We start from the raw sequence: 25,502 nt of genomic DNA, 5'->3' as shown, positions 1-25,502 counted from the left end.
GTGGAAAAATGCATAGTATTCATAAAAATGATTGTCCTGTTCACTTGTATACCTATGCAATTTATTCTTTAACAGCTTTTTACTTCAAAGAAATCACTAGCTAATGACATCTCAGACTTTTAAAAAATCCACTTATTCAAAATCCTGTCCCTGAGGGAATTCCAGTATGTTATCAAAAATTTTTCCAAAGATCATTAGCAGATATTACAAACCAATTGAAACTGAGTATTTTCTTTGCAAATTACTTTTAACTTTAGAGCTATTGAAAAAAAAAGACATTGAGTGATTTAATTTACTTAATCTGTCTACAGATTGCAGTTATGTGCACGTTCTGTGATTGCATTTCCAACAAAAAGCATATATAACTATCCCTAATAGAAATTTTTTTTTCTAAATTATCATACCAGATCAGTAAGATCTCTGAAAATATTAATGTTTACTTTCTCATTTGGAAAACTGTACTCAAAAATGGGCATTTGCACTTTGCTGATATGTTAGGAAATAATAACATTGCATCACACTTTTTACCTGCTAATTTAATTAAAACTCTCCCATAGTCCTCAGGTGGGATGTCTGAGGATAAGTTTTCCTGACTTTTCTTAAAATTATTGTGTTTTCAGTGGGCAATGAAACTAATATTTTATACGAGAAGCACTTTAAACAGTTACTCAGCCTTAACCAAATCCTTTCTCTTGTGCCAAGTCTGAGTAACCTCACTTGATGTTGAGAATGAGGGTGAGGAAAAGGACTCTTGTTCCCCAGCTGTGAATCACCAACCCTAAGGGTGCATCCTAATTGTTCAAGGATCAATGGTCAATGAATCTATGCAGTGGCAGATCCACTGCCAATGACTCCTCTACAGCTGCTTCCACACGTCACCTCCCGTCGGAGGTGGCATGGTAATGAGGCAATTCAAAGCAGGCTAATGAGGTGCTGATGTGCATATTCAGTGCTTCATTAGCATAATGGTGACCGTGCGAATTTCTAAGTGCAGACTTCGAATTGCAGCCTGAGCGAGAAGACGCGGGCAGCTTCAAAATAACCGCCCCACATCAAAGTTCCATTACTCCGATCTAGTTTTGTGGGAGGAAGGGAATGTCGAAGTGGTGCACTTATTTCAAAGCTGTCCCTTATCTATATTGTCAATCTGCAATTCGAAGTCCGCACTTCGAAATTCTGGCAGCCGCCATTATGTTAATGAGGCACTGATTATGCACATTAGCACCTCATTAGCCTGCTTCGAACTGCCTCATTACTATGCCGCCTCTGACGAGAGGGGGCACGTGTAGAAGCAGCCTGTGTTATCTCTACTATGCCCTATTCCTTGTCCTTCTCAAACCTGCACCCACTATTAAAAACCTCCCCTAGGGATTATCCCCAACAGAACAGACTCTGGCATTCATTGGGCTTGTCTACACTTGCCTCCAACTTTGAAGGGGCATGGTGATCAGGGTGATGGGAGATTACTAATGAAGTGCTGCGGTGAATATCCAGCACTTCATTAGGCTAATTCTCCCCTGCGGCAACTTCGAAATGCCAAACTTCAAAGTGTCAGCATTTGTGTAGCCGTGGGCACTTCAAAATGCCCGCGCTACTTCGAAGTGCCTTTATTGCTCAAAATTTTGGGGAGTAAAGGCCCTTCAAATTAGCACAGACTCTTTCAAGTGCCCACAGCTACACAGCATGCTGGCACTTTGAAGTTTGACACTTCATAGTTGCCGCAGGGCAGAATTAGCCTCATGAAGCGCCGCATATTCACTGCAGCATTTTATTAGTAATCTCCCATCACCCTCCTTACTATGCCCCCTTTGAAGTTGGGGGCAAGTGGAGACAAGCCCTTAGAGAGTAGGCACTCTTCTGCAAGTTTTCCATCCTTCCCATCCCACCTGACAATGACTGGAAACTACCCACTTATGCTGTGTTTGAGGACCTTCCTGTTCCCTGCATCTGCACAACTTCCATTGAAGAATACCATCAAGAGTAACTTACAGAGGACTCGATCTGCAATTCATATAGTTAGTGTTTCACAACACAATGTTCTTTCATAAGAATTTTGAAATAGGTGTTAAAAGATCCTCAGTTGCACACATATTATTAGATTACTTATATAGTCCTTCCTGTCACCCTCGTTGTTATATACAGCCTCAATTGTGTGCTAGGTCAGTGTTTCTCAACCAGGGGTACATGTACCCTTGGAGGTACACTGAGGTCTTCCCAGGGGTACATCAACTCATCTAGATATTTACCTAGTTTTACAACAGGCTACATAAGAAAACACTTGTAAAGTCAGTAAAATCTAAAAGTTCATTCAGACAATGATTTGTTTCTACCACTTCATAGACTTACACTGAAATGTAAGTATAATATTTCTATTCCAATTCATTTATTTGACAATAAGATGGTAGAAAGTCAGCAAGTTTTCAGTAGTTATCTTCTATGATATTTTGCATGTTTTTGTAAGTAAGTAGTTTTTAAGTGTGGCATAACTTGGTGGAGTGCAAAACAGATCTGACTCCTGAAAAGGGTACAGTACCTTGGAAAGGTTGACTGGCACTTGTTTCAAGACTTCAAATTACCTTCAGACCATGTTTCTCAGCTGGCAATACATGTACCACTAGAGGTATGTAAGAAAAGTCTGGGGGTATTTATAATGTTTTTAAAACGGGTACTTTATGAAAGAAAAGCTTGAGAGACACTATGCTGGACACTTTAAAACAAATGCAAATATCATAGAATCATAGAACACTAGGGCCGTGTCTACACTAGCCGAAAACTTCGAAATGGCCATGCAAATGGCCATTTCGAAGTTAACTAATGAAGCACTGAAATACATATTCAGCGCCTCATTAGCATGCGGGCGGCCGCAGCACTTCGAAATTGACGCAGCATGCCGCCGCGCGGCTCGTCCCGACGGGGCTCCTTTTCCAAAGGACCCCACCTACTTCGAAGTCCCCTTATTCCTATGAGCAGATAGGCTAGTGTAGATGTAGCCTAGGACTGGAAGGGACCTCGAGAGGCTATCGAGTCCAGCCCCCTGCCCCAATGGCAGGACCAAGTACTGTCTAAACCATCCCTGATAGACATCTATCTAACCTGTTCTTAAATATCTCCAGCAATGGAGATTCCACAACCTCCCTTGGCAATTTATTCCACTGTTTGACCACCCTGACAGTTAAGAACTTTTGCCTAATGTCCAACTAAACCTCCCTTGCTGCAGTTTAAATATAAGAGATAAGGGCTGTATGAAACAGGAATCCTGTTTCAAAACCCCATTCAATGCCTGTTTGCACCTTTAGGTGCCTAAATATCTTTACCTATCTGAACCTTGGAAAGTTTAAAATCTAAGCAACTATATTGCTTCACATTAAGTGGATATTGGAGAAACATGCACAAAATGGAGTAGTCTTTGCAGCAAAAGAGTTTTGCAGTATTCTGTAATCATGCCTCAAAGCCTAAAAGTCACCCCAGCAGCAGTACTGCGGCATTGAACTACTTCTTTTCATCAGCCGACATTATGGCTACATCTACACAAAGCCACGCTGCCAGCAGCATGATGCAAAGGAGCAGTCTCGAAAATGCAAATGGCCACATCTTTTCATATTTGCATGGCTAATTTGCATAGTCACGTGACAGCATCTGCCAATAGAGGCTGCTGCCAGCACAAAACAAGCTGTGTAGTTGTGTTTCTGCCAATGAAAACCCCCTTTGTCAGCAGCCCCTTAAGCCTTATCACGCATATACAACTCCCATTCAAAGTACTGTATTTGTTCAGACAGCATACACATACCAAGAGAAGAGCAGATCTCACAACAGCTGGGACTTTCACTTATATTTTACCACTACCACCACAATATCTTACAGATATCAGACCTGGGGGGGATTAGAATTAGTCCCTAGCTTTTCCCCCCATTAGCTTTTAAAGTAAATCAGTAAATTTTGTTGCTTGTTAGTTACTTGTTGACAGCCCTGAATATTAAGGTTCTCAAACACCCAGTACAGTGCAACATCAGAGGTGCAAGCAACTCTGTAACTGTGGCTCCAACTTGACCTGGCATATCCACCTACAGGCGTTCAGTGCTACATACTCCACTAGTAAATCATTATAATTACCTGGACTTCAACAGTATAACACTGATTTACACCAGCTGAGCATCTGCCCATAGTCTCCCTCTTCACTGAATCATTGTCATCTGTATTGAGCCTGACAACATAGGTTAACTAGAGCCAGCTGAGATAGACGGCCTTTTACTGGTGTAAATTAACCTTGCGCCATTGAAATCATTGGAGTTGCAATGATTAACAGCAGCTAAGGATCTGGCCCACAGATTTTTTTACAATGTGGATTCTTCTCCTGTTGGAACTGTGTGTAAACCACCAATCGATTTCACATAAACCAACAAACAGCCATTAGATTAACTTGCAGTCACTGCCAGCCTGTGTCAAATGAGACAGGTGATGCAGAAGTGAATGACTCTGGATCCATTACCATTTCTCTGAGCCATCCCATTTCTCCCTTATAATATATGTCACAACAGTCTAAGGCAAAGCTATTAAATCTAACTTTTAAAGAGGAGAACAGCAGATCCAAAGTAATTCTAACAACAATCACACATAAATATAGTGTTTTACATTTCTAACAATTGTGCAGATCCATTTTATTAGCAATAACCTGGACACTTAACTCGATGAAAATTACTGTTCTTTGATAACTGTACACTAAATGTACTGCTGGTTGATGGGTGAAACAGCATGAGCATTTTCTCTCAATTTCATTTCTAATATTTGTCAAAATTTCATTTTCATCAACATTTTCCTTCATATTCAAATTTCTCTGGGCTGTTGGAAATGGAGCTGTAATAAATATTAATTCTAAAGTTAGCTAGTGGCAAGTAAAGCACTCCTCAAAATAAAGCAAAAGTCTGATAAGTTGTGTGAGAAGAAGCTCCTGTTATTATTATTTATTATTTGTAAAGCATTGACAATGTACTCAGTTCTGCTGAGCAAGTGTTACTGATTAGGTTCTAAGGACAACATACTGTATTAGAAAGAAGATACTTGACAGCTATCAAGACTCTCTCTTTCAAGGCTCACTTAGCAAAACAATTATGCGCCTGTTCTGTATGCAGTTTTTCATGAAAAAGGTAAAAAATGCATTAACTGAGTAAATATCAGGATTTTGGGTTCTCTCATTTTCTCACCTTCTCTCTCACTCCACCACATTCTGCCAACTCCATTTCCAGTGAGGCTTGAGTAAGTTTTAAAATCTGGATCCTGAAAAAACATATGCCCCTTTTTGTCTGCTGTATGTATATAGTCCTGATGAATGTATCAAAGAAAAGCACTCATGTAAATGTTTGCAGAATCAGGGCCTAGTTTTTTAAGCAGATCAACTGGAAAAAAGGGACACCATGTTTCAAACATATGGATCCTGACAAATGAAAAAATTGTGTCTAAGACACACAAAACAGTGGGTACACCTCCATCTTTTTCACTATCACCACAAAGCAGTTCAAACACCAAAAACAGCTTTAACCTCTCCAATATCCAGTGCTTTTTATGGAAAAAAGAAAAAAGGAGCGGGTACTCAGGCATAGAATGACTCCCCATCATCTTCCCCAGCCAACCCCCCCAGGGCTGGGGTTGCCAAGGTGCCAGTACCCAGTACCAGAAAGTTCTGGCACAAAAAATCACATCTGGTACGTCTAAAAAGCCATAAGCAAATATAGTGAACGACAGGGCAGCTTGGACTGCTCCTATCCTGGAGCTGTTAGGAGTCACTTTGGCTTTGAATGCTCGGCTCTGCTGATTAAGTTCTACTGAACAAGTTTTAGAGTATGTCTAAATGTGTAGTACTGCACCAGTAATACAGCTCCGACACTGCAGCACATCTGGTAAGGACACTCTATGCCAATCGGAGAGAGCTCTCCTGTTAGCATAAAGAACCCATCTCCATAAGTGGCTTTTGTCCATGTAACTTTTGTGGCTGTGGAGGGAGGGGGTACTTGCACCTAGGAGTGACATATGTTATGCTGACACAGGCTGTAATGCAGACAGTGCCTTACGAAGGCAGTCCCAACTAGCTCCCCAGCTGTTCAGGGCTTCTGTGGGCCACGGCACTGCCAGAGAACAGCTGGCGGGAGAACAGCTGGAAGATAAAAAATGACTTGCCTGAAAAGAGAATAGAGGTGGCTAAACTGATTCTATGCCTGTCTGAGAGCCAAGGGTACTTCTAAGGATGAAGGAACCTTGTGCTGCGTTTACCACCATTTTAATACAGTTTAAAGGAACAACACTGCAATGTTCTCTGTGTCATTTGGCCACCAGATACAGGAAAATTTACAACTCTGCAAGAACAGGAACTTCAATGGAAATAATGTTCTGGGAGCTACAAAAATTGAAGTATCAGAGAGGCAGCCGTGTTAGTCTGTAGCTTCGAGAACAACAAGAAGTCTTGTGGCACCTTATAGACTAACATATTTTGGATCATAAGCCGTCGTGGGCAAAGACCCGCTTCGTCAGATGCATGCTTCACTTCCCATTATGTGTTAGGAAGGAGTTTAACCAATGCTGCCACTGAACAGAATCACAGCATCTACTCCCTCAAAATGTAATGCTGTGTAGAATTCCAGCTGTAAATGTGTTCTTAGGAAAAAAATGAACGTGTGTCAATGTCCAGTTTCCTAGATTGCCTTTTTCACAACTGGCAAAGACAGGTCAGTTCTTACTCAAATGCTTTCTGAGAAGATCAGAGTGCATGTATGTGTAACTCAGATTGTTAAGGAAAATTTTGCCAATAGTTATTCCATGCTGCCCCAATGGTTATCATGTTCTTCAGCTTAATATGTTGTCAATAGGTAAATCCAGGCCTCTCCCCTACAGCTGCCACAGCCTCTGTGCTGTGGAATCATTCTGCTGTTCAGGACAAGCTGGCTGAGAGCAAGACCCTGTGCAACAGCATGAAGGGGTAGCGAGAGAACAAAGCAGGGGAAGTCTGTAAGTGGGGTGAGGCCAAGAGAACTGTATCTGAGAGTGCAAGGTGAGTGCCCCTCACATGCAATGTCATTCGCTGCACTGACATAGATTCATGGAGCAATAAAGAATTACATTGGCTACGTCTACACGTGAAGCCAACATCGAAATAGCTTATTTCGATGGAGCAACATCGAAATAAATAACGTCTACACGTCCTCCAGGGCTGGCAATGTCGATGTTCAACTTCGACGTTGCGCGGCACCACATCGAAATAGGTGCTGCGAGGGTACGTCTACATGCCAAAGTAGCACACATCGAAATAAGGGTGCCAGGCACAGCTGCAGACAGGGTCACAGGGCGGACTCAACAGCAAGCCGCTCCCTTAAAGGGCCCCTCCCAGACACAGTTGCACTAAACAACACAAGATACACAGAGCCAACAACTGGTTGCAGACCCTGTGCATGCAGCATGGATCCCCAGCTGCCGCAGCAGCAGCCAGAAACCCTGGGCTAAGGGCTGCTGCCCACGGTGACCATAGAGCCCCGCAGGGGCTGGAGAGAGAGCATCTCTCAACCCCCCAGCTGATGGCCACCATGGAGGACCCGGCAATTTCGACGTTGCGGGATGCGGATCGTCTACACGGTCCCTACTTCGACGTTGAACGTCGAAGTAGGGCGCTATTCCGATCCCCTCATGAGGTTAGCGACTTCGACGTCTCGCCGCCTAACGTCGAAGTTAACTTCGAAATAGCGCCCGACGCGTGTAGCCGCGACGGGCGCTATGTTGAAGTTAGTGCCGCTACTTCGAAGTAGCGTGCACGTGTAGACACAGCTATTGTGGCCTGGAAGGAAAACTTCTCACCTGTCCACTGTGCATCTCCCAGGCTCACTCAAGACAGAGCAAAGTCTGGATTTTTAGCTGCAATTTTAGCTAGATCTCACAAATAATTTACGATTATTTGCCATTAATAACAACTGCCAATTATCGTAAATGACCATTTATTAATTTATGACAAAAAGGTAAGGACTTTGGTCCTTACATCCAGACTTTGTTTTTTCTGGCCACTTATTAACTGACAGTGAAACTTTTGCAATTGGAATAACAATTGAAATAATTCCATTGATTACAGTGCTACTAAGAAGCAAACTAATCTAAATCATGAGTATGAGGAAGAAATCCTCAGGTTGCAAAGGAAGGATAGAACTCTTGTCTAAAATTCAGTGCTACACAGTATTTTATTTTACTACTGTGTTTACTCAACAATCAGAAACATATCCAGGCAACAGAGATAGATGAAGCACCTGCTTTTGATGACAATGAGCAGCAGAGCTCACCACAGAAGAACATTTTGGGGAAAGTCCTATCTTTTCACACTGGTTTTCTGCCAGATTCTCTTACATACAAAACAGCCAGGCTTTTATAGTCAGCCCTAATTTTCTTGGAAGACACTGCTCTAAAAGAAAGCATACAGACTTTTTTTACATTGCATCATAGAACTGAGCACAACCATAACCATAAGCACATCAAGGACAGATGAACCAATTCAGCTAAAACAAAAACATTCTTTCCTCAATCACCATCACCTCTAAAATTTCAATCAAAGCTTAAACTAAACCTTAATCTAATTTTTATTGGTGGAGGACTGGAAAAAATGAGATTAACTTCCCTTCACTAACCTGCTATTTCTATTTTTTGCGCATATATATTTCAGAAGTTCACTCAAGACAGATACTGAAGGCAGCAGGGCCAAAAAGGCCCTGCAATATTTGCAATATTTCTGTTCCAAATGGACACTAAAAATGTTGCATAAAGCCTATTCTAACCACACTTATAGACTAGTTTTTCCAGTAGAAGCAGTGTGGAAAGTTCAGATGAGATTTGGATATGCATCCAAACACATGGGTGTGCATGGAGATCAAACCTCCTTTTAAGCTTTGAGACAGCTCTACTGAGTTGGAGAAATATAAAAGCGTAACTCATTTTTTAAAGCTGTGAAAAGAACATTTGGGTTTCAAAGTAAAGCCCTGCAACATCAGGAAGTTCCAAAGCTACAGCTGACCCAGCACAACTTGAGCTCAGTCTTCTCCTGGGAGTACATTCCTGAGCAGTCTTATACTTGGTCTACACTAGGTAGATAAGTTGATTGCTGATACGCAAGTCTAGCTATGGCAATTGTGAATCTAGGATTGACTTATCTGCAGTTGACTTACCTGACTGTCCTCACCAAGGAAGGTCAGCACGAAAGTTTTTCCCGTTGACCTCCCTTAGTCCATCAAATAGCGAGGAGTACTGGTATCGACAGCTGACCCCTGATAGGTCGATTTTGTGTGTCTCCACCAAACGCACAAAATCGAACCCTGGAAGATCGACCTCCTGAGTGGGTCAATATTCTGGGTAATGTAGACACGGCCTTCAGATGTAGCTGGCCCCAACAGTACTGTACTACATTCAGGGCATTGCACAGCTCCCCAGGGAGCATACATGAGGCATTATGCTTTAGGTAAGAAAAACAGAGTGCAAAACTCACCATTGTTGTGAAGAGAGAACTTATCTCTGCTACAGCCTTCAAAGGTGCACAGCATGCCCTTGTTTGCATGTATGTGCAGGAAGAGGGATCACAATGCTACCTGCTTTTTTCTCCTCTCATTTGGACTAGCTAATACCTCGGGCACACTAGAAAGAAGCAGTCAAGCCCGCCGTTAGGGACAAATTGCTCCCCGCCACTGACAGCCCCAGAGAAATTTCCGTGCCCTCCCTGAATTGTGTGCAAAAATTCAGTGTCCAGATACAATCTACCCTTTAACTTTGGAAATAAATAAATAAATAAATAAATAAATAACACTTCTTGTTGCTAAGAGACTAAATATTTGCTGAGTGCATGGGGGATCCGACCAGCAGCATTCCATATTAACTATCCCTGTAGTTCCCAATCCATATCCCTTTCCCTCCCTTTTAAGTCTTTATCACTTTTCCTTAGGCCTGAAGCAAAAAGATTTTTAAACACAGTGGAATTCTGCTCCCTCACCCAGACAATGGCATCTGCACCTTAGACAATGGACAGAAAAAAAAAATTTCCACAGATCCTGCTGTGGGGGTTCCGACAGATTAAACCGATTAAAACAGACCTGCCAGACATCAAAATTAGTGGGGCTGCAAGGGATGTCAGTCAGGGTAGGATTCAGCTCACTGAAACCAGGCAGGACAAAACAAAAACCCACACAATACAGGCAAACAGCCTCCAGTCTCCAGGAAAACAAAATCCTCAAAGTAGATTTTTCCTGACAGCATTTACTTCCCGTCTCGTGGTTAAAATGAAAAATATCATAGTCACCACTTTATCTTAACGAATGGGATCAGTGCATAACCTCATGGACAAACTCATGGTAACACTTGGGACTTCAATATTGCAGACCAAAACCTCAACTGTGGTAAATCAGCATAGTTTTGTTGACTTCCAGAGAGCAGCACTGATTTACACCAGCTAAGGATCTATCGTCACAGGCTGTATGTTTGAACATCTCTTCTCCCATTTTTCTCAGAATCTGCATTGGGTTTATTTCTAGCACATGGGGTTGAATGATTAGGACTATTTGTATTTATTTTTAACCACATCATATTTAATGGAAAATAATGTTGCTATGGTTTGGTTCACTCCTGCTTCTGATTACGGATCTGAATCAGTAATTCCAGGTATCATAATTAATGTTTCTTTAATAAATTTGTTTGTGTACTAAACAAACAGCATTGGCTAGAAATCACAGTTCTGTAAGAAAATCGTTTTCCTACTGCTATTAAACATAATACTTCATATTAGTCTACCTAAAAGCATTTGACAAAAAGAAAATACTTTTCTTTCCTTTTTTTTTCTTTGTGCATCTCACAGTACTTTGTGCATAGTCAGTTTCACTGCTTCTCACCTATAATCACTCAAAAGAGACTCTTTCCCTTGTTGTTTGTGTGAATCTGTCACATAGCAGCTCGGGATACAAAAACATTTTTAAAAAAAAAATGTGATGAAATAAAAAAAACAGGCAGATTGTGAGGCAGGCACCTGAAACTATGCTCTACCTTTTTTTTTTTTAAACTTTGCAGATATCAAGTTGATGATGTCCCCTTAATATAAATAACATGCTAATGAAGTAAGTACAAAATTGCAAGAATAAAAAACGACATTTAGGAATACTATCTGTGTCACACTCGACCTAACGATGAAATAATTTCAGAGCCAAAATACCAGGGTGTGCTTCCAGCCCAAATGACACAAGAGTATTTATAACTAGCTTGTAGAATAAAATAGCGTCTGTATTTAAACAAGGATGAACACCTGGGTTGAAATTCGGCTTAGGTCACACTGGAAAAGAATATCGTGTGATTTTAAACTAGTCTAAGTAAACATTTTTCCATAAGGCAAAACCACCACAGATTTTGGTGCAGGAGAGACAATCTCTAAAATAGGGAAATCCAGGAGTGAAGATAAAAAGTTTGAGGTCAGGAAAGGGATATGTTCCAACAGCTCTTGGGCAAATTCTGTGATTCTTAATTCTGTGAACCTCAAAGGTAGTTTTGGCTCAATAAGAAACACAAAATGTAATCCTGCGATTGAAAGGCTGGATTAAAGCACAGATGCAGCAGGAAAGGTTTATTTTCTTGCTACTTACTATAAAGAATCATAACCATAAGCTAAGATTCTCCCCCTTTTGGAATGGGGTCACAAAGCACAGGACATTCTGGGCATGATGTGGCAATATTAGTGTTGCAGTACAGTTTTGTCAGATCATAATCATCTATCTGTAGAACCTGAACTCACAAAAATGCAGGGGCCAGATTCTCAGCTGGTGCAAATCAGCATCCTGCAGCTCCACTGAAGTCAATGGAGGTGTGTTGACTTACACCAGCTGAAAAACTGACAGCAGGTGTTTTTCACAAACTATGTTGCAATGGACATTGATTTAAATGTCCTGTCCTCAGCACATAACACAAGCCTTCAACACGGGCAAGATTCCACAGCTGTTCTTCTCACACATCTCTTCAGTGGAATATTTTTACCAGCAGAGCAGCCCCGGACTGAGACCCCATATCTAGCAATCTCTTCTCAAATATTGAAAGTTTAAAAAAAAAAACTTTTCTTGGAGACTGACGATGCTGAAGCACAATAGGTCCCATCACAAAGGATGTTGAAGCATTACTTGGAGACACAGCTCTTTTAAAAGACAAGGCTGGAGAACGTGGTAGCAGCCTATAAGAAAACAACAGATAATTATGGTTCATGCAGAAGCGTAACTCAAGTTGTGGAGTTTAAAAGGCATGCTCAAACGGGATTAATTGCATTTTCACAGTGAGGCCGCATTATAATGTTCACTAGCGGTAAAGGTTTCCCCCTATATTTTGATTACAATTTTAATTGTGAGAACATTGATATAGGAAAAGTTAAAGTGCTCAGTAGACATCCTGAAATATGGTGTGCTGTGTTCATATCAAGGAGGCATGAGCCAAACGCAAGTGACATTCAAATGCAATCAAAGGGGATCTGAGCTCAACTGAGCTCTCACATGACAGTTTGGATCATTTTAGATCCTGTCCTATGCAGATAAAATAGCATCAAAAGCAGAGAGGCTTTTTTCTTCCTTCCAAGGATGAAAACATAACATCATTAGTCAAATTTACTCTGAACTTCTGCCTCCTCATGCTGATTTGTACTCAGGTTGAGTAAACATATCTTTCGATCATGGTAAATAAATGTAAAAGCCTATTAGTAACTTAATTGCTTAACTAATGATGCAGTGTAGGGTGTAACATGCTTTTTTGCCTTTTTTTTTTTTTTACTATAGCATTGAAGATAAAAATCTCTCAAAATCTCTGATTATATATCTTGGCCATAAAACTCTGCTCTTAGTTGAAACTTTAGTTGTAAAAGTTCAACACAGACCATTTTGGTTTCAAGTTCTGAAATAAAATCATCCTGTATAATTTTTAAGATGTAGAAATATAAAATTGTTTACTGATTGAGAAGACTTTCTCTGATACTGCTCATCACAGAGAAATGAAATTTGACAAAAGTGAGGCGTTTGTAAAAAGGGTGGATTGTATTTACTGCATTAGAAATACCCTATAAGAAATATGGCAAAGATACTGAGACTGAAAAATGCCATGGTGATTTTTAACTTGTGGATATCAGGTGCAATTCTAATATCTCATGCATGGCACACACCTAGAGCCACCTGAGACCATCAACTCTGTACGGTCTCACCACGCCATAGGCTTGAATTGAAGGGACCCAAGGGAAAAGGAAGCTGTTCTTCTTAAAATAAAGTAGTTGAATAGAAGAGTTGTGAAAAGAGATTCAATGCACGGCATGTATCTAAGGCTAAAATCTGGCTCCTGATGGGAATGTGGATATGGTGCCCATACACAGCTGCCAGACTGCCATGATAAAGGCTGTAGAGTAAGAATCTAACCAATTAAACAAATAACACAGTAGGTCAGCTCATTTTTACACTTAATCCTTCTTCAAAAGCTATACGAGTGTCAAAATATGTATAGATCCCATAAACTATCATATTTTAAATAAGTATATTAGTAAATTTTATTAATAGCAGCAATCATACTTACTGAGAGCTCATAATAAGAACATAAAAATGGCCATAATGGGTCAGACCAAAGGTGCATCTAGCCCAGTAGCCTGTCTTCTGACAGTGGCCAATGCCAGGTGTGAGTGAATGAAACAGAACAGGTAATCATCAAGTGATCCCTCCCCTGTGGCTCATTCCCAGCTTCTGGCAAAGGGAAAATAGGGACACCAGAAATATATATAATAATAAAGATAGAGTATCTTAAGAAATAATATGGTTGGACGTTGTGGCTTAATTATATATTATATGATGCAGTTTCTCTCAGATACTGAAGGATAAAGATACATTCAGAACTGTTGTTATCCATTGTGCTGAAAGGGTTAGCCAGAATCTCTTCTGGCTCAATGTTAGCCACCGTGAGGGTATGACATGGCCAGACACATTTGCCTCAGCAAACATTACCAAAAAAAACCTGAACTTTCCTAAGGCAGTCCCTGACGTCAGGACCCTAAGGTTTATTATCAAGTCTCTTGTCACTGACATGGACAAATTAAGGATGTAGTATCTGACTATGGGTTGATATCTCCCACATCTGGTCAGACATGTGAAGCTATGAGAGCCCAAAGGCTCAACCTTTACTTGACACTTGCCTATACAAATTTGTCCTCACGTTCTTACTTGTTCATGTGAAACCAAAACCTAAATTTGTGTGTGCACATTTGGTAATTAGGCACATTGTTTGTGTAAAAACTGCATTTGTGCAAATTGCATGTGCATCTGTTGTAACCTTCTAAGGGTGTCCAACATAAAATGAAAAGACTCTAGTCTAGCTCTTCAGTGACAGTAAGTTATATATGTGTGTATATATATATATATAATTACATAAACATGACTAGAAAAGTCACAGTCCTGACAGTGACTTTTGCTTCAAATAACTTGTTAGCACCCACAAACATCAGTTCTGGTTCAACAATGCACATTAGGTTAGATTAAATTAAATGCCCATAAATTGCAATGAATTCTGGTGCTAGCTCCCTAATTCATGCTCATATGACCAACCATTCTCCTTCCCCCCGGGTTTAACCTTGGATTTCCCAGCTTTGTCTGATTAAAACATGAAAGGTATCATTAGCTAAAATGTAGCTTTCTAGTTTATTTGTCAAGTTGTATTGGTCAAAATGGTGAAAAGTATTTTTTTTCACTCCTCAACATGTTATATGACATAAGATAGGCTGTTGTGTACTGCTCATCGGTTTAATTTGATGCATCACCCACATCCCAAAACACGTAATATTTTGTCTCTGATTTCTAACTAGCTCTCTCTAGTCTCTCTGAAAAGGAATGGAGAGACAAATGCTGGAATATTTTAATTGGAAGGCAGAGATTGATTTCTAACATTACTTATTCATCCCTTAACACAACAGCCCATCTTCTATCCCCGTAGATTTACACACTACACGTTGACAATTTTTTGACACAAATGCCGTTCAATTGGTGAAGGGCATACTTTTCTCAATAGTCTTTTCTTTTAGTAGGTCCAACACAGAGACACAACATCATATACTAGGAATTTAAGTCAGGATGCATTTCACTACTGATTTCACATCTCAGCCTGGTGTAACTTGCTCCTAACTTTAGTGATAGCACGTGCACTATTTAAATGAGCCCTTATTCTGAGCCTTATAAATATGCACCAGATGTATCTTTTGTAAATGTTATGTTTTTCAACATCTCAGCATTTGTGAGTAGTTGAAAGCTATGTCAGCCATGCTTTAACGGGGCATAAGAGTGTGTTGCATTCAAAGAAATGGCACGCCATTGTAACTGGCAAAATTACAAGTGCTGTCAATGGCTATATTTTCATGCAGTCAATTTACACTGCTTAATACAATGCTCTGTTTTTTTGTGTGAATTTTTACTTGATGTCTATACATCTATATAGACATATAGGCGTTATTTTACATCAGTGAAAAATGGCCAGGTACAAAACAATAGCAACAGCAAATTAACTGTTTCCTGAAATTGTATCAGCGTGTTTACAGTAATTGCAAGGTTGCAATTAAGTGATCCAGGAGATGTCCAGAGTTTGCCCAGGGTGAGCTTTACCACAGAAATCTGAATTTCCCTCATGAAGTTTGAAACAGAATATATGCTAACAGTCTGGCTTGTTTCTGTTTGAGAGCTTGCACACGCACACTGCTGTCCTTCAATGAATGGAATCAGAAGTGTTCAGCCATATGTCCTAGGCTGTTTATTGCTAACAACAAAAGGAGTATCTCCTCTTGCTTCAGTGGCAACAGCCTGTGCGTTGGACTAGCAGGATCTGCTTTGTCCCCCAGCTAGCATGAGCTCAAATTGATCATGCTGTGCAGCACAGTAAAAACCTGTGTTTTCACCCGTTCAGCAATGCAGTGGTAGCTTGTTGTAGGCCATAGCCTCCCGATCTCATGTAAACTGATGTGGGAAGGGAGTACTTAATTGTGTAGAACTTATGGAAAGGAAGGTTTATGGACATGTGGCAGAAGCAGGGAGTGTGGTCAGAGTTCCTCATAGTTTGGAAATGCCTAGAAAATGACTGTGCAGACCGTGCTGTTCCTGGACTTCCTCACCTAAACAATGGCCTCACATTGGGGACAGCTGATGCTGTGGTAGTGTCTCCTCCCCAGCACAACCAGTATCAACCTATGAGTTACCCCTCATGGAATTCATGGGATGAATTCATAGTGGGTCATCTGCCTTACTATGAACATTTTCTCCTTTTAAAAAAATTCACCTGACCATACCTCAGAGAAGAGGCAAGGTCTAAACATGTTACCTAGTTGCTATTATTTCAATACTAGGATATTTAAGTTTCATGTTAGAACCTTGCTGTGCCCTCACTCGGGCAACTCAACGCAAAGGCTGAGCCCTCAGACGCATCAGTAAGCATAATGGCACCCCAGTATTTTTGGACCAAGTTTAATGTCCCACTGCTACTTTTATTCTCCAGTTCATGTGCTTGTGAATGAGAGGCATATGAATGGATAACTGACATTCAGAAATATGTGTAGATAAATCCTAGGTGTCTGTGCATCTGATGATCTAAAACACTCAAAAGAGGAATATGGTAAACTTTTTAGAAATGTACATTGCTGAAATATATCCTACAACTAATGTCATATTTCAGATATATTTAATTGTATTTTTACATTTGATATTCAAATTAGAAAAGTCTATCTTATTAAACACAACACTTGGTTTTGCTATTTTAATAAAAAATAAGTTGTTCATGGAAAGAAAAGCAAAACTACTGATTTTTTTCCTTATGATGATCAAATGAGTCTTTCATGCTGTATCTTACGCTTCACTTTTTAGCATTTTGAGGCAAATAGCAGATATCAAAACTTAGTAAATAATCAAAGGCACACTCATTTTTTTCCCAAACTGTCATGCTACTTATCTTGTATTAATTGATCTCTTAGGTAGCATAAGCTTATTTAATTGCTACTGAAGATTATTTGGATGAAAAAAGAGATGACACTTTCCCTTGCCTCTCAAAAAGACAAAACTATAGTCTACAAATAAACACACACAGAGAACCAGATCACCTACCCACATGCACAAGTGCAATTGGTAAAGTTGCAAGGTTTGACAGAAGCTGCATACCTAAAAGAGCACTCTGAATCGCTGGCTGTATACTCTGTACTGAAAATAGCTTCATTTGGAAATATAGTTTATTGCTGAGTAATCTGTATTGTGTTATATTTTTAAACAACAGTTTTCTGATATTATTTCTAAGGGGCAGTTATGCATACACAATAACTACATTTCAAAAGGAGTCTTAGTAGGTTAGCAAAGTGCATATGCATGTATCCCCACTGACATGATAGACCGTAATGGCTGCGGTCTGTCATGTCAACCATCTGCATATTAAACAGTCCCTAAGTACACATTGACACAGCAGACCCTAATAGCTCTGAAGCTGTAACAATCTATTGAGTCAATAATATGCCTGTTAAAGAGCATCTTGTATACTTTACATCAATATATTTTATCTTTGGGTTAATTTGTTTCTTCTTTACATATATATGTTTTCACTCATGTTAAGGCTATCATAACCTTTATCCTTATCACAATGTCATAGAAGCGTAACATATGTCATATACATATTCTCCAGAGCAGAATCCATCCAGAACAAGGAAGTACTTAACAGGGTTGTTGTAACATTTTACACTGCCAGTATAAATTGTGTCAGGGTTGTAGCTGTTCAAGGCATGTTCTCTTCCCTTTGGTGCACCTGATCCAAAGCCCACTGGAGTTGTTGGAAAGACTCACGTTGACTTTACAAGGCTTTGGATGAGGCCCAGCGTGAAGCTGCTTTTCTTTTATTATATATTTCCTTATAATTAAATGGAAAAGGTCACAAGGGGAGAATGAAATAAAAGAAAATTATTTCTTTGCTAGTGTTATCAACAAAAAACTAAGAAATAAGGAGAGAGGGTTCTTTTAAAGCCATCATTTGGTTAAATTTAAATTAAGTAGGGTGCTTACATGCTTACATGCTTAATGCATGCTAACACTTTTTACATAGTAAAACAATGAAATTATTATTAAACATCAGAAAATGGCTTAACTTACTTAATCTAAATACGTGGAGGAAAAAAATCTCACTGCCATATTTAAGACCTTCCCTCTTGGTTTTGTATTTCCAAAAAATGGTTACTTTGACATAATAAGGAATAATAATAATACCTGGAACTTTGTATAGATGGCTATGAATTATCATTCCCATTTTTACAGGTAGAGAAACAGGCACAGAGAGATTACATGGCCTCTGTAAGATTTACATAGATTTGAGGCCTGATTCTCTGCTGACTGGCACTAATTCTACATTGATACAACTCCAGAGATTTCACTAGAATTATTCCTGACTTATACCAATATAAGCAAGAATAAAGCTAATATTTCCACTCCTCTTCTTAGGAATCTCTCTGCCCCATTCCTTGTCCCCAAACACAATCAAACTATGAATCATGAAGTGTATCATGCTGCACTTCAGCACAACCTCACCCTAACCTGAACTTGTCTGGGACTTCTCCCTGACATATATAAACATATCAAACACTGATGGGAACTGTATTCTAATTGAATCTCTCTGGGTATGCTCCCTATTGAAGCCAGTGGGGCTCTGTCCAGGCTCAGATTTCTGCACACCTGGATATACCTGCAGGACTGGAGTTTTGGAATCTCTCAGAAATGTATATTCACTTAATACTATATACCCACTAAGGCATACATATTTATTACCAGGCTTTCCAAAAAGTAGATAATACAACACACAGCAGCAATGGCCTCCTAATTTTAATGTCTATGCTGAATAACTAACAAATAAAAACATCTTGTAACTGACATAAGATTTTTTAAAGTTATAAAATGCACTGAATTATCAAAACTCAAGGTTAGTTCACAAAATTTGAAGGTGGGGATACAATGACACTGAAGGAGCAAATAACTGTGCAGGATAACTTTTCATGTAAATCACTGAGGGCAGATTGTACAAATTACTTATGGTCCTGGGCTAAGAGATTATGCAAATCTGCACTACACCGCGAGGAATTTTGAAGAGATTTTCCAAATGTCCCCCACTCCCACCTGCCTGCCACTTCCTAACCTGCGGGATGCTGCAGAGCACGATCTTCTCTGTGAAGTCAGTAGTCATAGGCATGGTCTCACCCCTTGTAGGGAAATTTGTACCCCCAGGGACTATTAGCAGGAGCTCTGAGTAAAGGGAGGGTAACTGCCTAATTTCTTCCGTAATGTAAGGGGAGGGAGGTAAGTCTTCTCATGTCCTTCCACTGTCCAACCAACACACCAAGGGCCAGAGACAACCTAACCCTAACGAAGGTAAGCCTGTCACACACCTGGGAGTTGAGTGGTCTAATTCTGTGTAGAAAATCTACTACCCAACGGGCTCTGCCATCAGCACATAATCAACAACATGGCCCTCTCCTCAGTTAGCCACTTGCTCACACTATGCTGTACTCTCACAGAGCAATACTAAATGTTGGCTTGATCCAAAGCTCAAGCAGTCAATGGGACGAATCCAACGATTTCAATGGGCCTTGGATTGTGCTGCATATTCTTAGTGGCCAGTACATGAGTATGTGGTTTGGATATGGATCTGACTTCAAATTGCCCTTATTCATGGGATGTGACCTCTTCCACACAGGCAAACTATAGCTCACTTGCCCACTGCTTTTATGTTCATTGCTGTGCATGGCACACGCAGTTTTCTCCAGTTTACTAGCGAACTATAAGAATAAGCGGCTGTCAATCATAGATGTTTGGCCTTCCACACATACTTAGCCACAGTAAGATTTAGCCTCCTAACTGAGAAAAAGCAGCTCATGTCACATGTACTGCAAAATCCAGCCAGAACAGATTGAAGTTTAATTACGGCAATGTTAACCTATAAAAAGAGAACAAAAAGTTAAACTGTTTGGTGTCAGGTGCTGTATGTCCCAAACATTCCGGAGGGGAAAACTGAACTCAGCACATTAAGACTACACCTACATTGCAGTAATCTGTTGACAGAAGTTACTGTCGGAAGAGCTCTTCCAGCAAAACTTCTGTTGACAGATCACATCCACACACAAAAGCAGATAGAAAAATCAATCCACACATTTGGCAGAGAGCATCTACATGGCCTGGCTGCTCCCTCGACAGAACGGCCAACTGGAAGCTCAGCAAACAGCTGCCCGGTGAACTGACAGCTCTGTCTGTTGACAGAGCCCCCCCCCACACACCCCCAGAGTGTCTACACAACTTTTTTGTAGACAGAAACCGTTGACAAAGGCGTATTCCTCATCGCAGAGAGGCAGAACATTGCCAGCAGAAATGCAGAGTTTTGTCAACAGTCAGCAAAATACATTTTGTGTATAGACCCTGTTTTTGTTGACAAAACTCTCTAGTATAGACATAGCCCAAGGGTATGTCTACACAGCAGCCTTATTTCAGATACATTTCAAAATAGCACTTAGCTATTTTGAAAAACAGCTTCGGCACACAACAGAGATTATTTCAAAATAGAGCCATTGGGCACACTGCAGCTTATTTCGAAAATAGGCTCTATTCCCTGTCTTAACAGCCCCTCTTTCAAAACAGCTATTTCGAAATAGGTGCTATTCCTCTTGCAATGAGGTTTACCCATTTCAAAATTAGCCAACCACTATTTCATTTTGAAATAGGGGTTATGTTGTGTAGACACAAAAGCCACATCTACATTGCACCGCCCTTCCAGAAGGGGCATGCTAATGAGCAAAGGGGAGCATTCAAATGAGGCACAGACTTATGGGATCTTGCTTCCAAAAGAGCCTTTTCCAGAAGCAAAAGCAGCTGTGTAGACTGGGTTCCTTCCTCAAACATTTGAGAATAAGAATGTAAGAGTGAAAAGCTTTTCCTTTGCTTTTTCTTTCCACAAAGCCTGAGGTCCAAACTAACAGTGCTCCCACTCAGTATGACACCATAGCATAAACCCTATGAGTAGGGCTTCTGATTTTTGGTTTTAACTGGGTTAAAATGATAAAACTCTGAAACAGGAAAAAAAATCTGTGTTTCTCTAGTAAACACCAAAAAAACCACTGGAGATAGCTATTTGTGTCTAAGGGTTTGTTCCTGGAGTAGTAATGTGCACCCTGGGGGGTGTGATCTCTAAAGCACACTAATTGGGTTCTGTACACCCTGCTGGTGTGTACTAATGGTTACCTAGTACACTTCAACAGTAGTACTACATTCAAACACACTAGGGAACATGACGAAGAGATTACTCATTACAGTATCATGGAACTTCAAACAGCTCCACTCCGCAGCTGTATTCCAGGGTGGATGTCATGTTGCTTGTAGGTATGGCTTCTGTTGGGGGGAGGGTTATTAATTACATTTTTCAGGTTTATTTTTAGCCATTTTTGAGTTGTATGTAGAAATCCAAAATTGGGGCTTTTCTGAGCTTCCTCTTTCTGTACGCTGAACTGAATAATGTACACAGTGTATTAATGTATATACATTACTCATTACAATATGTTAAAAGAAGAAACCTCAGAAACCCAGTTTGGAGACTTCTACATAAAACTCAAATATTGCTAGAAATAAATCTCAAAATATGAAATTAACAAAGCCAAAAAACAAAATCCCCTCCTATGAGCAGCATGATATTCACCCCTCAAAACTGGGCTGGAGTGGAGCTAGCTGGAGGTGACAGATTTTAATTTCATAATAGAGATGTTGCCTGTAAAATGTATGCTACAGTGGGAAAACATACCCGGCCTGGTAATCAACAAAGTGTCAAGACTACTAGGCTTTTAATCCAGCCAAAGAGTTTGTGGGGCCCAAGGTCTCATGCAGACAGCAAGGCCCAACCAGTGGACAGGGCCCAAGGCTGCATGCTGGCAGCTGGGCCCAGCCAATAGGAGTCCTGGGCCCCAGGCAACTGCCTTGGTCTTCTTGTCCTAAGGCTGGGCCCGCAAGGCTTCTAGAAAACTACAAAACAAGTGAATATGATATATGCTGAAATACACTTTTTGTAAGAGTAAATTATCAGTGCATCTATGCCTTACCAGGCATCCATTTCCCATTCACAGTTGTGACCACTTTGCAACCAGTTCACTTCATAGTGCTAAAAACTTCCTCTTTAGCATTATTCTAACATATATTTTTGTTGATAAATAAAATCAAGAACAAGTTTAAACCAATAGCTTTCTTGTTTCCAGTAACTCAGTTGCTTCTTCTTTATGCACCCTGTGTATTAGACAAATATAGTTAATAGCTGCCAGACCTGATTGGCTGACATCTGCTTTTTTATGGGATTTATATTTGCCAAGTAGCCGGACAACAATATCCATTTAGTATTCATGGAAAGTACTTGCAGAACAATAATGACAATAATTGCTTCTGATTCTTGTGTTTACAACACTGCCAAAGTATCATTAGGGCCTTATTTATGGATAATAATGCTTATTAATCATAAGTATTTGAATTTTGGAATGTATTAAATTAATATTCTTTTGTATTTCAGTTCTGTACTAATGCTGTGAAAGGCGTTTATTGAGTGAAACTCATTGGGAATGCTTATTTTGGAAAAGTAAAATCATTCTGGGCAATTTTGAGGTAACAGATAAAGAAATCTAGCACGTGGAGCAAGGGGATACCACTACTAAAATCAGCACCTGTGGGCTAAAATCAGGGACAGACTCTGAAAAGAAAATATTCTGAAAAGGATATAGGTTAGTTAGCTTTTAGAAATCCTAGTGAACAGAACTTTTTTTTTTTATTTTGAATAAATATTTTCTTTTTTCTGTCTTTAAACTCAATCTTCACTAACACATACTAGACTGAGGTAGAGTTTGTGAGTGAAGTCTTAAGATTCGTGGACACTTGAAAGATTGGGAACATAGGAAGTAGAGTATAAAAAGGCTCTTAATTTGAGTGTTACAATTCCAGCTTATATAAATCAGTGTCTGGTAGTGCAAGAATAAAATGAAAGAATGAAAGCATAAGAGGAAATGACAGTTATAACAAGCAAAAATGTAACCCTAAATCTAAATATCAACTGCCATATATTCATAGTCTCCTTTTGTCCTTCTGTAGCACTTACAATTCTGAAAAAAACACCAAAGCTACTGTAATACCAAACTCTCTGATTTTTTGGTGTGCGGCCAGCTCCATAAATTTGCATTTAAACAAATAAAATCCAGAACAGTGTTGTATGTCTTTTTTTCTTGAGATGGTTCTTCAAGCATAATTTAAAGAGGCACTGTCAACTTAAAAATCACATTTTGGCCTGTTTTATTTTTTTTTTCTGTGACTGTTAATGTAACACTTATGATTACTATAACTGGAAAAATTAGAAAAACTATTTTCCTGTGTTTTTTTGAATTTACTTGGTGCTTTTTATAGAAATCTGTGCATAGTCAGATGAACCTGTGCAGTCAGTCACTTGGTCCTGTTTGTGCAGTTCTTTTATGAAGCACCCATAGAAACAAAAACATTTTAAAAATAAGCGTAAAAGCACAAAAATTGGGAAACACTTAGGTCTATTGAAGACTTGACACTACACTTAACTCATATATTTAATATTTATACAAGCTGACAGTGTCCTTTTAAAATGTACATATTTCTCTTACTAATATTTTGGCTGGGCTTTATAAAACATATACATAAGGGTTTACTGGCAAGTTCAAAGCATTAAACAGCTGTCCACTCTATATAGAACTTGATCACTTTTAGAAGAATCAAAAATATTTTTATTTTATTAGACATGAGCCCAAGTAGCAAAGATCAGACTCAAATCCAGAGTGGAAATTTCACAAAATTTAGCTCCCAAAGAACTATCCCACTGCTCAGAGGTGGGAGCAAGCATGTACTTGTAAAGCCTGGTATTTATCCTTTGCTTCTGCCACTGTTATAGACATAAGGAGAGCTCAGATCCAAATTAAGAACTGGTTTAGCCCGAACTTTGGGATGTTTGGCCGGGGGAATTGGACTAGGCCCCTCCCTAATTTCTGCTCATCAGTGTCTATCAAAAAATCGTTTCAAACGCTGATCATGTTACTGAAGGTCTTTGACCAATGATCAATCACCCTTTCTAGTTCTTCTGATTCTACTGCACTAAACAAAATTCCATAAGGCCAGCGTTTGAATGTTCCATGATTAATTACAACGGTACAGTATGTTGCATCATCTCTTCTTCACTTTTATATTTTGTTGTTCCCCACCCTCCGCTTCCACACACAGAAAGTTTCGATCAGTGGTTAGAATTTAGTTTATTACACTCAGGAAATTGTTCCTCCTAAAAAAGACCTGAACATTTATGTTTCAGTATTCCCAAACCATAGCAAGAAATCTGTGGAAGAATATAACATCCAAATCTTAATTGTGAAACCTAAAATGGCAACACAGAAAGCATAACTCATCATATGCAGCTGCCAGTCTACTCATATTTAATTGTACTAAAATATATGTAGCACTGATATCACATTTTTTTGCAAAATATTTCAGTGTTGTAGGAACTGTTCCTCCTTTCCCTGATACAAATGGCCAGATTACCAACTGTAATACATGTAATTACAATATTGGCAATTACATCAATGGGAGCAATACAGAACCTTTGTGCATAAGGATAAGGTAAGGTTCTGAGGGACAGGATGTTATACTACCACTTTGTTCCACATTAAGTATTCCTTTCACCCTAAACATTCTCTACACAAAGAAACCTAAATTCCAAACAATAATCTTCAGCCCAAAGTTTCAAACCAGGACATAAAATTCAGGTTCCTTAATCCATATTTAATTCCCTGTGGCCTGATTTTTGGAAGTACTGAGTTCCCACAAATCCCACTGAAGTCAATGGTAGCTTCAAGTGCACCACGACTTTGAAAAGCAAGCCACTTTCACTTAGGTGTGTTCCTCAATATAGTTTTAGGAGCATCCACGTTTGGAAATGTTGGCCTTGATGTATAATATAAGGACCTAATCCTGCAAACTCTTACTCACATAGTAAAGGGGTCTACTTACATGAAAAGGGGCTTGCATGACCAAACGTCAAAATAGAGATATACTGCAAACGCATTTGCTTACATTAACAGTGGAAATGCTACAGGTTACATTTTAGGATTTAAGGGTACTGAAAATCTAAAACCAATGTAGAAGAGTTTTGTCTGAGTAAATTGTTCTCTAACAGTACTGTTGTAATTACGATACATAAAATGACATTTCAATGTGAAGCTAGAAAAGATCTGGCCAAATATTCACATATAGTATGTTCAAAAACATATTTTTTCTCACTTTATTTTACTCGCAATATTTCTCACTGGAACTATACTGTGTGTGTCTTATGCATTTCATTGTCTAATTCTTTTTGCTTTCAAGCTGCATGAGTATTGTCTATTTATCCCTCCAGATACATTATGTGATCATTTTTCTTCCTTA

Source organism: Carettochelys insculpta, chromosome 1, assembly GCF_033958435.1.
Source record: "Carettochelys insculpta isolate YL-2023 chromosome 1, ASM3395843v1, whole genome shotgun sequence".
Taxonomy (NCBI): domain Eukaryota; kingdom Metazoa; phylum Chordata; order Testudines; family Carettochelyidae; genus Carettochelys; species Carettochelys insculpta.
The sequence above is the reverse complement of the archived record's forward strand: the minus strand, read 5'-3'. Positions refer to the sequence as shown.